The sequence below is a fragment of the Poecile atricapillus genome, chromosome 19, assembly GCF_030490865.1.
Source record: "Poecile atricapillus isolate bPoeAtr1 chromosome 19, bPoeAtr1.hap1, whole genome shotgun sequence".
Lineage (NCBI taxonomy): Eukaryota > Metazoa > Chordata > Aves > Passeriformes > Paridae > Poecile > Poecile atricapillus.
This window is the reverse complement of record NC_081267.1, coordinates 3,877,830-3,890,015: the sequence shown is the minus strand read 5'-3', so window position 1 is coordinate 3,890,015 and position 12,186 is coordinate 3,877,830. Positions and strand designations below refer to the sequence as shown.

Here is a 12,186-nt window from a genome sequence, read left to right as displayed (position 1 = left end):
GGAGGGACAAAGGAGGATCAGAGAAAGGAGAAGGAAGCACGAGGTCAAGCATTCCCTGAATTCACAGCCCCCCACCTGTGGGATCATCACCCCCCATCTCACAGGTGACCGGGGAGGGGGAGCTTGGCCCAGATATCCTGAAGGGTTAGGTTTATTTGGGGAAATGTTTGGAGAATGAAGAACTCCAAAGCTGAGTGGAAAATGCCCCCTGGGGGGGACGCTGGGGGCTCCCAGCATCCCTAAGTGGGAAGATGGAATTGGGGGAACTTTTTAGATTCCTGGCACTCCCAGCAGCCTGGGCAGGGCAAGGACCGAGTAGACAGGAGACTCCCATACACACGTGACCCTCAGGAGCTAAGAGAGGGGGGATACCTCTGAACACCAAAAGGGAGAGAAGAGAAATGGGAATTCCTGGAAGGCATTTTCAGGGCCGAATTTTGGTGGTGTAAAATTTTTATGGACCCAATGTCTTGGGCTGAAATGCAAGATGTAACCAAAAGTATGTATTCTCTCACCATCTGTTAAAACCTGGTAGAGCAGTTTTCTTTATCTCTTTTATGACCCATCCCTCATAACTGGGGGATGTCTTCTGTTAATGGGCCAGCTGTTAAAACCAGGTGGGGCAGTGTTCTTTATCTCATCCACCACCCATCCTCCCTTCAGGGGGATATCTTCTCTTAATGGGCCATTGAGTCTCACTGCAGGACTGATAAAATGACATCATCCCATTGTGAGATGCTCCACCCAGGGGGAGGAGCCAAGCATTCCTGACTGGATATAATCTGGGAATCAGAACACCACAGGGAGTCTTTCTCCACTGGATTCCCAGAGAAGAGACCGGATCCATCTACAGCACTGGAACTTCAGAGGTCAGTTACAGTCTTCTATGGGATCATTGCTTCAACAGAACCACATCTGTCACTCCAGGAGGACTGCAGCCACCATTTAATCAGACTGCTACCAGCACCCTGACCAACAGGGTGTCAGGTTGTATTCTGACACTGTTGGTGGGATGGTTTTTTGTTGCTTTTTTTTTTTGTTGTTTTGTTTTTTTTTTAACTGCTGCATTTTCATTTTCCTTTGTTTAGAAATGAACTATTATTCCTCTTCCCATATCTTTATCTGAGATCACTTTGATATCAAGATTATAATAATTCGGAGGGGGTTGTTGGCTACATTTTTTATCTATTTTAATGGAGGTTCCTCCTTTCCTTAGAAAACACCTTTCCTTTCAAACTAAGACACCCCAGATGATCAGTGACTTCTAGAGAGGGACTTGGACAGAGGGACGGTCAAAGTCAGTGTGCTCATTCATTGTTTTCTCCCAAACCAGGATTTCTCATTCCCAAATCTTGGCTGGATGGAGGAGGCGGCTGCAAGGAAGAGGAAGATGCCCCTGAACACCCAGGCAGGTGAGGAGGAAGTCAGTGCCCCTTTCCCCTCTCTCCTGCTCCATCTCCCAGCCCAGCATGGCCCCCGGCTGAAGGACAACCCCGCTGCCGACGCCGTCCTGCCGGGGATGCACTGCGGGGATCTCCTTCCCCTTCCCTCTGGCACGGAGGCAAATCCCATCCTCTCCTTGTCCTTCCTCCTCCAGACAAGGAGCTGAGGATGGAGACCAGGGAGGAAAAATCCCCACGGCAGAACCTCATGGAAGAGGCTGTTCTGAGCAGCTCCACAGTGCAGGAATCCAATGGGGAGGAAAAGCTTCAGAGATCCCGCAGGAGGAGGGGCTCCAAACCCATCCCAGGGTGCTCTGAGGAGGAAAGACCCACCCTGTGCCGGGAAAGTGGCCAGAGATCCAGCCGGGGCTCTGAGCTGGTGGTCCATGAGCAGGTTCAGGATGGGGAGAAGCCCTACAAGTGCTTGGAGTGTGGGAAGAGCTTCAGGTGGAGCAACAGCCTGATCTGCCACCAGATGATCCACACTGGGGAATGGCCCTACGAGTGTGGGGAATGTGGGAAGGGCTTCAGCTTCAGATCCCAAATCACCATCCACCAGCGCATCCACACTGGGGAGAGGCCCTACGAGTGTGGTGAGTGTGGGAAGAGGTTTCAGACCAGCTCCACTCTCCTCAGGCACGAGCGGATTCACACGGATGAGAGGCCCTTCCGCTGCCCTGACTGTGGGGAGGGCTTCCAGCAGAAGTCCAACCTTGTCACCCACTGGCACATCCACACTGGGGAGAGGCCCTATGAGTGTGGGGAATGTGGGAAGAGCTACAGCTGCAGCTCCAGCCTCAATACCCACAAACGCATCCACACTGGGGAAAGGCCCTACGAGTGTCCCAAGTGCAGGAAGAGCTTCTCAGACAGGTCTAACTTGACCAAACACCAACGGAGGCACAGGTAACGGAAGCCCTGTGAGTGCCCCAAGCGCAGGAAGAGCTTTGTGCACTGCTCCAGCTTCATCCCCCCTTGGAGGATCCACGTTGGGAAGAGACCTGGTGATCCATGTTCCCTGTGGTCCATGCTGGGAAGACACCTGTACCTTTTCCTGCCCATGGCAATGACATGATGTGAGATCAAAGACCATGAGAGTCTGACCATGTCCTTGTCATTATATTCAATTCAATCTCAAGTCATTGCCAGGGGCAGGAAAAGGACTCCCTCTCTCTCACCAGATGAGAAAAGTGTCTTTTCCAGACAGGAGGAAATACGTAGCCAGGAAGAGCCAGTTGGTGGCATTTTAGTTTTCCCTGTGAATAGATTGTCTTATCCCTTCTGTTTTCCAATTTTTTTCTGTTCCTGTTTGTTCCTTATCCCGTTGCTCTTCTCAATAAATTGTTCTTATCCCAGCATGGGATCTTTGCCTTGTGGGCTTTCCATTAGAGGCATTAGGGAAGCGAGCAGCAGTGTGGTTTCAGTGGGAGCAGGAAATTGGGGAATGCCATTCCTGAAGCCCAGCCCATGGAAACCGAGCATCCCAGCTGGTGCCAGGCCTGGTTGCCATGGCAGCAGCCTTGGGAGCGGGTCCCTGGCTGGGGGCTGTGGGAACCTCTTCCCTCTGGTGCCCACAGACAGGAGTGGAGGGAGCGGCTGGAGCTGAGGCGGGCAGGTTTAGGCTGGATGTGAGGAAAAGGTTTTTCCCGCGAGGCTGCTGGGGCACTGAACAGGCTCCCCAGGGAAGGCTCCCAGCTCCAGGGCTGGCTGAGCTCCAGCAGCGTTTGGCCAGTGCTGCCAGGCCCAGGCTGGGATTGTTGGGGTGTCCTGTGCAGGGCCAGCAGTTGGACTGGAGGATCCCCATGGGTCCCTCCCAACTCAGCCAATTCTGTGGCTCTGTGATCCCATGAGCCTGGGGATGGGACTGCAAATGGTTTCCATGGCAACGGGCTCTGGCTCCAGGCCTGAGACAGGCACAGACAGGGGCTCCACAGAGACCTCCCAGGGGTTTCTGGGGATGCTGAAGAGCCGTGTGGTCAGATGCAGTCACAGCAATTCCATGGTGACATCCTAGAGGACCTTGGGCTGCAAAGGCACCGCTTTGTCACAGGCACCCAGGGACCCCATGGTGACATCCCAGGAGTCCCCAGGCTGCCAAAGAGCCGGGATGTCACAGACACTCCCAGGGCTTCCTGTCATGTGCAGAGTGGGAGCTTCAGGCTAAAGCTTTATTTCTTTATTGGAGAAAGTCCTGCTGAGTCATGAGGTGGAGAAATTACACCAAACAGCCACCAGGAATCCTCAAACTCCTCCAAGTCACCTAGACTTTTAAATTCTTTGTAAGAGAGGAGACTGGGAGCAGCTGGATTCAATCCCAGCCCGAGTTTGTCAGAGGTTTATGTGTAAATATTGGACATGTAGAATTGAACCGTAATGCAATTTGTCCCACATGATTAACAATGGAATATCAGATACATTTATATAAATACAACTGTGACTGATTCTGAACATGATTTATTTACACCACAGAGTAAATAAAGAAAAAGATTTATTTACTCCACAGTATAAGAGCTATAACAATTATTAGACTATAGTGCTCTAGGAAGCAATTTTGAAGTAAACAGGGCCTTGCTGGAGTTGTTTGAGCCCATTCCAGGCACAGCCTCCTGCTCCAACAGGAACTGCCTTTCCTGTGCCATGCCCAGGGCAGATCCCGCTGCAGGAAAAGCCCCAGGCCAGCCCCAACCCAGGGAAGGGCTCGGGCACAAGTGCAGAGTGCCGTGCTGGGAGCTGTGCCAGGGACAGCCTGAGGCACCAAAGGCACCTTGGCAGCAGCAGCTGCTTCCAGGCCATGGCCAGAAGGCTCCCTTGGCACCCCGGCCTGGTGGCCAGCACAGCAGAGCTGCTGCTTCAGGGCTCATTTCTGGCTGGGCTCTGAAAAGCCACTGCTGCTCCAGGAGCCTGACTGGGAAGCAATTGGCCCCAGCACCCTGGGGACAAGATAATAATGAAACAACTCTTCATGGCAGCAGAGACAAGGCAGGGGCAGAGGAAAGGGGAGAGCCAGGCCCAGGGGACATGGCTGCAGTGGTGATGGCTGTGAGGTCAGTGCCACTGCAGCAGCCTGGCTGGCCCTCAGCAGACATTCTGGCCAGGAGCACTGTGAGGGCACCCAGCACATCAGAGAACCTACACAACAGGAATTCCATCCTTGGGGATGGGAGGGGCTTTCACTGTGTCAGGTTGCACAGAGCTCCTGCTCTTGGAGCATTCTTGGGATGGGGCATCGACTTGTCTGGAAAAGCAGTTGCAGTTTTGTGCCACTCTCATAAAATACCTGATTAAAATTTTTCCTCCTTCTAAAAAATATAATTTAACTCTTGATCACTTTAAAGATATTCATCCCTGTCACTGCAAGATTTTGGAGAAAATAACTTTGACCAGTGTTTCCATTTTCACAGGCCATGGAGAGGACCCAAAAATCTCCCAGGATGGGGTTTGGAGGCCTCATCACATTAGCAGCAGGCAGAGGCTGAGGGCTCAGGGCTGTGCAGCTTCAAGGCCCTGCCAGAGGCAACTTGTGCAGCCCTTGGGCCATGGCTGCTGGCCCTGGGCCTGAGGCCAGCAGGGGACAAGTGACCCTGGCAGCCCTGGGGCCTCATTGCCTCCTTGTCCCTGCTCAGCAGCCTGGCAGGGGCCGCCCCATGGTGCTGCCCTTGGCATTGCACATCCCCACATGCCAGTGCCCCGGGAAGAGCCCTGAGCAATGAGGGAGGGACAGCATCTGCCTTGCCAGGGGCTGGGGCTCAGCCCTTGGCCCTTGGCATTCCTGAAACACATCCAGCTTTGCTCAGCACCACAGACACCTTTCCCTTGCTTGTCCCCAGCTGCCATCAGGGCCTCCAGTCTTCTGCTCTACCTGGAACCTGGGGACGCTTTCTCACTCGTGTCTCTCATTTCAACTACAAGAAACTTCAGTGTTTCCATCTGACTTCGAGTTCTTGAGAAGTTTTTGGAGCACACTCTGAGGGACTGAGTGTGATGCAAAGAGCCTCAAAGACCCGAGAGGGTGATGAAAGTGCTGGTGCTGTGTCTGTGCTGCTGAGCTGGGCCGGGCTCCTGGCCCAGAGGCAGCTCCTGGCAAGGGCAGCGCTGCAGAGAGACAGCTCTGGCCAGGAGCAGCTCCTGAGCACAGCCCAGCAGGGCTGGGGCCCTGCCAGGGCAGCTCAGGGACACCAGCAGGCCCAGACAGAGCTCCCAGGAGCTCAGCACTGGCAGGGGCTGTGGGATGTCCCAGAGGGGGCTGTGTCACAGCGGCACCTCTGTGGCTGTGTCCTGGAGCCCCAGAGCAGCTGTGATGTGAGATAGGGGCTGTGTGACAGCTCCGAGTGGGTTGTGTGAGGTCACAGATGGGGCTGTGACATCACAGAGTTTGTTGTGTGAGGTCACTGAGCAGCTACGGCATCATAGAGGAGACTTTTTAACATCACAGAGCAAGTTGTGACATCATGGCATGGCTGTATGACATCATAGACCTGGCTGTGAGGTTGAAGTTTGTGCTGTGACATTACAGCGTGGCTGTATGACATCACAGAGATGGTTGTGTGACATCACTGATAAGGTTGTGGCATCACAGTTTGCTGTGACCTCATAGATGAGGTTGTGATGCCATAGAGCAGACTGCAGTCATCGAGGGTGGCTCTGTGATATCACAGAGCCGGCTGTGGCATCACAGAACAGACTGTGACATCACAAGGTGACTTTGTGACATCACAGAGTCTTCTGTGACATCACAGTACAGCTATATGACAACACATGAGAACGTCCCAGAGTTGGCTCTGTGACATCACAGGGGCTTCCCAGTGTGGGCTGTGACATCACATGTTGCTGTGTGACATCCCAGGGGCTGTGTGAGGTCACTGGGGAGGTCACTGTGCCCCATCCCCCCCCTCACCATTCCCCACAGAGAAGTCCAAGACTGCTCGTGCACAGCGAGATCCCCTGTCCCCCTGGGTCCCCCTGCCCCTGGCACTGCAGCCTCCCCAGAGGATGTTCCATGAGATCGACCCCAGAGCCTGACACGGGGGTGGGGGCCAGGGCTGTGGGGGTGGGACAGGGGGACAGGGACTCTCAGCAGCGTCCCTGTGTCCCCCAGGGCCAGAGCCTGGGCCAGGGCTCCTTCACCCTGTCACCAACGAGGGCTTGAGAGTGCCTAAAAAATCCCCAGCAAGGGAGCAGCAAAAACCAGATTTAATATTAAGCACCAGCAGCACAAAGTTCCTTTGCAAGAGTCACTCTGCTCCTGACTGGACACTTCAGGCACAGCAAGGAAACAAAGCAACAGCAAAACCAAACAAAATCCAGGCAATCCAAATCCATCCAGAAATGAACCCAGAACTGTCCGTATGTGTGTGTGTCTGTGACAAAAGGACAGTGAGGTCAAGGATAAAAGGAATATGGCCTAAGAACTTAACAGAGGTCAAACTTAACAGGACTTCACTTATACCTTAACCATTAATTGATACCTTCAACTTCACAGTTTAGCAAAAGAACAGCAGTTATACAGTATTTAATCTAATTTTTAACCTATGACTTTTTGATTTAACAGAGGAATTACACTTAGAAATATTCAAATTAGCTTCTAATTTATATTAAAAGTGACAGTTTATGTTGGGGAAGATGAAACAGGGAAACCTTGCGAATATGATTGTTTAACAAAAGATTCTGAAGGTATGAAGCCTAGAATCGAAATAGAAATGAAAGCTTGCTTTGAGTCATAAGATACTGAGTACTAGTTACTATATGACCAAAGAACAATAGCCTAGCCAGCTAAAGGAGAATCCCTGATTGGTAAAACAATGTCCTTCTGCTGATAGAAAGTCCAAAGGTCAAGAAACAAGGAAAGAACTTGTAAAGCTTTTTAGAGTTTAAAATGCAACACTCTATGTTAATATGGGGAAGTGTGGGTACAGAGGAGCCCGCTGGGCCCGAGATACTGGCTCTCCCCTGGAGAGGAGATACTTCGCTGTAATAGCGACACAATGTCGCTCCCAGGGGTCTTTGAGTTAGTTATGTTAAACTGTTGTGTTTCATTGGTGTTCCCCCCTGCTGTCCCACCCCGATACAGGTATCTCGGGCTTCCCCCCGCCCCTCTCCTTCCCCATAAATATCCCGGGTTTTCCTCTGTTCGGGAGATTCGCTGTTACCGGCACCCTTTGCCGAAGCTTTGCCTGAATAAAGGCTTGTGCCTCGGTGGAACGCTGGACCAGCTGTCTCATCCCTGCTTCCTGTGTTGCCTGCCGCCGCCGCTGCCGAGCTGAGCTGAGCTGAGCTGGAATCACTATACTATTACTGAGCTGAGCTGAAATCACTATACTATTACTGAGCTGAGCTGAAATCACTATACTATTACTGAGCTGAGCTGGAATCACTATACTATTACTGAGCTGAGCTGAAATCACTATACTATTACTGAGCTGAGCTGAAATCACTATACTATTACTGAGCTGAGCTGAAATCACTATACTATTACTGAGCTGAGCTGGAATCACTATACTATTACTGAGCTGAGCTGGAATCACTATACTATTACTGAGCTGAGCTGGAATCACTATACTATTACTGAGCTGAGCTGAAATCACTATACTATTACTGAGCTGAGCTGGAATCACTCGACTGCTCGAAGCTGCTCACATGCGCTTCGGGCCAGCCTTTCTCAAGGCTGCTTCTGGAGAAGTCGCGGTGCTCCGGGCTTTCCGCCGCCGCGGCAAGAAAACCCTATCAGATTTCTACGACATCCCACAAAATCTCCACAAATTTCCACAAAATCTAAGAAAAATCCAACAAAATTCTCCAAGTTTCCACAAAATCCCACATAATTTAAGAAAGATCCCACAAAATTCCAGAAAAATACCACAACATTGCAGTAATCTCCTCAAAACCCTACCAAATTCCAGAAACATCTCACAAAATCTCCTCAATATCCTACAAAAATCAAGAAAAAACCCTATCTAATTCCAGAAACATCCCACAAAATCTCCATAAATTTCCACAAAATCTAAGAAAAATCCCACAAAATTCTTCAAGTCTACACAAAATTCCACAAAATTCCACAAAAATCTCACAAAATTATTTAAACTTATGCAAAATCCCACAAAACTCAAAAAAATCGCACAAAATTGAAAAAACAAAAAACAAAATCCCCTTAATCTTCCCAAAACCCTACCAAATCCCAGAAACATCTGACAAAATCTCTTGAATATCCTAGAAAAATCAAGAAAAATCCCACAAAATTCTACAAAATCCCACAAAATTGTAGAAATCTTCACAAATACCCACCAAATTCAAGAAACATCCCACAAAATCCCCACGAATTTCCACAAAATCAAACAAAATACCTCAAATTTCTTCACGTCTCCTCAAATTCCCTCAAAATTCCACAAAACTCCCACAAAATCTCCTCAATATCCTACAAAATTCAAGAAAAAACCCACCAAATTGCAGAAAAAATCTGACACAACTCCCTAAATGTTCTGAAAACCCCACCAAATTCCAGAAACATTCCACCAAATCGCCACAAATTTCCACAAAATCTAAGAAAAATCCCACCAAATTTTCCAAGTCTCCTCAAAATTTCTCAAGATTCCAGAAAAAAATCCCACAAAAATATTTAAACTTTTGCAAAATCCCACGAAATTGCAAAAAAATCCCACGAAATTGAGAGAAACTAAAAAAAAGGCCTAAATCTTCCCCAAACCCTACCAAATTCCAGAAACATCTCACCAAATCTCCTGAATATCCCACAAAAATCAAGAAAAATGCCACAAAATTCCCAAAAAATCCCACATAAGTGCAAAAAATTAAAAAAAATCCCACAAAATCTTCCCAAAATCCTACCAAATTCCAGAAACATCCCAGAACATGTTCACAAAATTCCAAAAAAATCTAAGAAAAATACCTCATAATTCATCAAGTCTCCACAAAATCCCACAAAGTTCAAGAAAAATCCCACAAAATTTCCCTAAATCTTCTCAAAAGCCCACCAAATTCCAGAAACATCCCACAAAATCCCCACAAATTTCCACCAAATCGAAGAAAATACCCCCTAATTCTTCATGTTTCCTAAAAATCCCTCAAAATTCCAGAAAACTCCCACAAAATCTTCTCAATATCCTACAAAATTCAAGACAAATCCCACAAAATTGCAGAAATCTTCTCAAAACCCTACCAAATTCCAAACATCTCACAAAATCTCCTCAATATCCCACAAAAATCAAGAAAAATCCCACAAAATTCTTTCCATTTTCTCAAAATTCCAGAAAATTCCAGCAAAATCGCACAAAACCTTCACAGAATTCCACAAAATCTAAGAAAAATCCCTCACCAAATTCTTCTTGTCTCCTCCAAAGCCCTCAAAATTCCAGAAAGATTTCACATCATCTCCTCAATATCCCACAAAAATCAAGATCCCACAAAATTCCAGAAAAAAATACCACAAAATTGCCTAAATCTTTTCAAAACCCCATCTAATTCCAGAAATGTCTCAAAATCTCCACCACTTTCCACAAAATCTAACAAAAATCAAGGAAAATCTAAGAAAAATCTTACAAAATTGCAGAAAAATCCCACACAATTCCCTAAATGTTCTGAAAACCCCACCAAATTCCAGAGACATCCCACAAAATCTCTACAAAATCACACAAAATCGAAGAAAAATCCCTCAAAATTTTTCATGTCTCCTCAAAATCCCACCAAGTACCAGAAAATTCCACAACAGTACAAAAAAATCCCACAAAATTCCAGAAACATCCCACCAAATCGCCACAAATTTCCACAAAATTTCAGAAAAATCCCACAAAATTCTTCAAGTCTCCACAAAATCTTTCACGATTCCAGAAAAAACTCCAACAAAATTGCAGAAAACTTCTCAAAACCCAACCAAATTTCAGAAACATCCCACCAAATCTCCACAAAATTCCAAAGAAGCTCTGAAAAATCCTTCACAATTCTTCAACTCTCCACAAGATCCCACAAAATTGCAGAAATCTTCTCAAAAGCCCAACAAATTCCAGAAACATCCCAGAATATCTAAACAAATTTCCACAAAATCTAAGAACATCCCTCAAAATACTTCATGTCTCCTCAAAATCCCTCAAAATTCCACAAAACTTCCACAAAATCTCCCCAATATCCTGAAAAATTCAAGAAAAAATCCCACAAAATTGCAGAAAAATCCCACACAATTCATCAAATGTTCTGAAAACCCAAGCAAATTCCAGAAACATCCCACCAAATCTCCACTAATTTCCACAAAATCTGAGAAAATACCTCAAAATTCTTCATGTCTTCTCAAATTCCCTCAAAATTCCATAAAACTACCACAAAATCTCCTCAATATCCTAAAAAATTCAAGAAAAATCCCACCAAATTGCAGAAAAATCCCACACAATTGATTAAATGTTCTCAAAACCCCAGCAAATTCCAGAAACATACCACTAAATCCCCACAAATTTCTACAAAATCAAAGAAAATAACTAAAAATTTTTCATGTCTCCTCAAAATCCCTCAAAATTCCACAAAACTTCCACAAAATCTCCTCAATATTTTACAAAATAGCTGAAATCCCACAAAATTGCAGAAAAATCCCAAATAGTTCCGTAAATATTCTGAAAACACTACCAAATTCCAGAAACATCCCACAAAACCTCCACAAATTTCCACAAAATCTAAGAAAAATCACTTATAATTCTTCAAGTCTCCTCAAAATCACAAAAAAATTCAAAAAAAAAAATCCTACAAAATTGCAGAAAACTTCTCAAAACCCTACCATATCCCAGAAACACCTCACAAAATTTTCTCAATATCCTACAAAATTCAAGAAAAAACCAAGAAAATTGCAGAGAAATCCCACACAATTCCATAAATGTTCTGAAAACACAGACAAATTCCAGAAACATCCGACAAAATCTCCACAAATTTCCACAAAATCTAAGAAAAATCCCACAAAATCCTTCATGTCTCCTCAAAATCCATCAAAATTCCACAAAACTCCCACAAAATCTCCCCTATATCCAACAAAATTCAAGAAAAATCCCACAAAATTCCATAAATGTTCTGAAAACACAAACAAGTTCCAGAAACATCCCACAAAATCGCCACAGATTTCCAAAAAATCTAAGAAAAAATCCCTCCAAATTTTTGAAGTCTCCACAAAATCCCACAAAATTCAAGAAAAATCCCACAAAATTACAGAAATGTTCTCAAAACCCCACCAAATTCCAGTAACATCCCACAAAATCCCCACTCATTTCCACAAAATCTAAGAAAATAACTCAAAATTCCTCATGTCTTCTCAAATTCCCTCAAAATTCCACAGAACTCCCACAAAATCTCCCCAATATCCTACAAAATGCAGGAAAAATCCCACCAAATTCCAGAAAAATCCCACACAATTCATTAAATGTTCTGAAAACCCCAGCAAATTCCAGAAACATCCCACAAAAACTCCACAAAATTCTAAAGAATCTAAGAAAAATCCATCACAATTCTTCAAGTCTCGACAAGATCCCACAAAATTCAAGAAAACTCCCACAAAATTGCAGAAATCTTCTCAAAACCCCAACAATTTCCAGAAACATCCCGGAAAATCTAAACAAATTTCCACAAAATCTTAGAAAATACCTGAAAATTCTTCAAGTCTCCACAAAATCCCACCAAATTCAAGGAAAATCCTACAAAATCTCTTCAATATCCTACAAAATCCAAGAAAAATCCCACTAAATTGTAGAAAAATCCCACACAATTC

General features: G+C 46.0%; 1 pseudogene; it reads left to right on the top strand.

The window, feature by feature from the left end:
- LOC131586325 (uncharacterized) overlaps positions 1–12,186 on the top strand; it is a 1,027,770-nt pseudogene that overhangs the window by 201,812 nt on the left and 813,772 nt on the right.